Source organism: Epinephelus moara, chromosome 17 (genome assembly GCF_006386435.1).
Source record: "Epinephelus moara isolate mb chromosome 17, YSFRI_EMoa_1.0, whole genome shotgun sequence".
In the NCBI taxonomy this organism is placed as follows: Eukaryota; Metazoa; Chordata; class Actinopteri; order Perciformes; family Serranidae; genus Epinephelus; species Epinephelus moara.
Genome location: NC_065522.1, coordinates 483266 through 486221, shown reverse-complemented (window position 1 = coordinate 486221; position 2956 = coordinate 483266).

The window sequence follows — 2956 nt, the reverse complement described above, 5'->3', positions numbered from 1 at the left end:
ACTTTGACTCCAAAATTGGGGCCTTGAAAACTGCCAGTTTTCCCCTTCACGCAGACACACAACAAAACTGTATATTACCCTTTGTGAATTTGTTTCTTTGTGGGCTGTGGCTTAAATGCTCTTAGAGGATTGGGAAGGGTCAGTGAAAGACAAAATGCATTATGATTGAATTAATGTGTCCATAAAGATGACCTGTGTTGTCTTTCTGTTCTTGCCACTGTCACTTAGCGGGAGAAATTGTTTGTGACTTGAAGAACTGAATAGAAAAAAAGAAGTCTAGGTACAAGATCTTTAGTGCACTATAAGGTCACTCATGTTTGAAAAATACATATCTTCCAGCGCAAATGTTTTGTGATTTATTTACCTTATGTGAATTTTCAAAACTTGCATTTTAGGGGTGTTTATGAGTAGTTATCTTGTTTGAAGCTGTGCATAATTTATTTTTGTTTGTTTTGACATCTTACCAAAGAAGTCCTAATGAACAGTGTTAACAGTGAGTTCTGTGGATTATCCAGAGTAGCAGGAACATGTCTGTAAAGAGTTGAGTGCTTTGGATTTTGTTTTGTTTTTTAATGAACTTTTTTTTTTTTTTCCCTTCAACTCTGACACTTAAAGCAAAACTATGTTATTTGCACTGGGGTGGTTATAAAAATCTCTGAGAGAGTTAAATATCTCTTAAATATCAAGAAAACCTAAAACCCAACTAAAACCCAAACTATTTGCATGGCAGAGAACAAGCTGTAAAACATTTAATGTATTTATTATCACATCACACAGAGTTGTGTTTCTGGCCACTTGACAAATGTAGGTTCATTATTTACTCTCCCTCCAACTCCTTTTCTCCACCAATGCCTGAGGAAACACACAGAACATAGCTGCTTAATGCTCCAGTATGTTCATTAGCTCATTACTAATTTTTTGTTTTTTTGTTTGGTTTTTTTTGCAGCTCGAGCTGGAAGCAAGGCTGATGAGAGCTGTGACACTGAACCAAAACAGTAAAGTTGACAGCCAAAAACCAAATTGATAAGCTTAATAATGCTAAATCATTAAGTCAAGCAGAGGGGAGCTGCAGAGTTGGGTGGTAACTCTCTGTGATTCATCACACAAGATCCATTTCACCTTACATGTAGTCATTTGATCTGTTGTTTTTGTAAATTACAGTGGCATGCAAAAGTTTGGGCATCCCTGATCAAAATTTCTTGTGATGTGAATAGTTAAGATAAACTGATCTCCAAAAGACATTAATTTAAAGATGATACATGCTTTTCGACATCTTCAGCAAGATTATTTTTTGTGTACAATTTTACAAGGAGCACCATGCAAAAGTTTGGGCACCCCAAGATATTTCAGCTCTCAGACAACTTTTACCAGGGTCTCAGACCTTAATTAGCTTGTTGGAGCTATGGCTTGTTCACAATCATTGTTAGGAAAGGCCAGGTGATGCAACTTTGCCTCCTGAAACAAAAATCAGTGTTTTCAGGTAGCTATTTCTTTAGTTCTTCAGTAATGTAATTAAGAAATGGCAGTTAACAGGAACTGTGGAAGTCACCTTATTATGCTGATCTGTTCTGTACGACATCTATTGCACATCTGTCCGTCCTGGAAGAGGGATCCCTCCTCAGTTGCTCTTCCTGAGGTTTCTACCGTTTTTTTCCCCCGTTAAAGGGGTTTTTTTGGGGAGTTTTTCCTTATCCGCTGCGAGGGTCATAAGGACAGAGGGATGTCGTATGCTGTAAAGCCCTGTGAGGCAAATTGTGATTTGTGATATTGGGCTTTATAAATAAAATTGATTGATTGATTGATTGACCTTGAGGAGTGGAAGACCAAAAACATTTTCTGAGAGAGCTGCTCCTAAGATTGTTAAAGGGACAAATCAAAACCCCTGTATGACTGCAAAAGACCTGCAGTGAAATGTATTAGACTCTGAAGTGGTGGTGCACTGATCTACTGTGCAGGGACAACTGTATAAATATGACCTTCATGGAAGAGTCATCAGAGGAAAACCTTACCTGCGTCCTCATTACAAAATTCAGAAGAGACATCTAAACAAGCCTGATGCTTTTTGTAAACATGTCCTGTGGACTGATGAAGTTAAAATAGAACTTTTTGGATGCTATGAGCAAAGGTACGTTTGGAGATGAAAAGATGAAAAATTTAATAAAAAGAACACCTATCCAACTGCTAAACACAGGGTTGGATCAATCATGCTTTTGACCAGTAATGCCCAAATATTTGCATGTGACTGTATTAATTAGTGCCACGTTAAGGGTTAGAGAATAGAGACAGAGCGCAACGCGTCATAATCTGAAAGCCACGCCACCAAAGGGGAAACATGGACCGCTTTCCCCTCCGCTTCTTTGCTCGTTCACTGTCATTCTGCCTCCGCAGCCGCGCCTTCAAGTCTTCATGACTGAATTGCTAGCTAGCTAAAATTATTAGCTATAGCTAGCTAATAATTCGCTAATAATAAGATGGCAAAGGATTATTTTAGCACGCTATGCCTACCAGAGAGGCAACGGTATTGATAAGCTTAATGTTGCCGGTCTAGTTAGTTAGTTAGTTAATTCATTTATTGTCCACAATGTGGAGATTTGTCTTTGGTCTCATAACAAACAACAAGCAGGACAACACAACAACAACAACAACAACAACAGCAACAACAGCAACAAACAGCAACACTTACACACAGACATCTTCAAGGCAAAAAGCAGGACAGCAGTGGCAGTTACATTACAACACATCAACGGGACATGGTGTTCAATGCCCCAATTGCGTTAGGAATAAAGGAATTTTTAAAAATATTACGATTAGCCCTTGGCACTTTGTAACGTCTACCAGAGGGGAGAAGTTCAAACTCCCTATTGAGTGGATGAGAGGGATCGTTTGCTATTTTTACAGCTTTTTTACTAAGCACTTCCTCGTACACGCTACTTAAATGTTTCTGTCTTATCCCTAT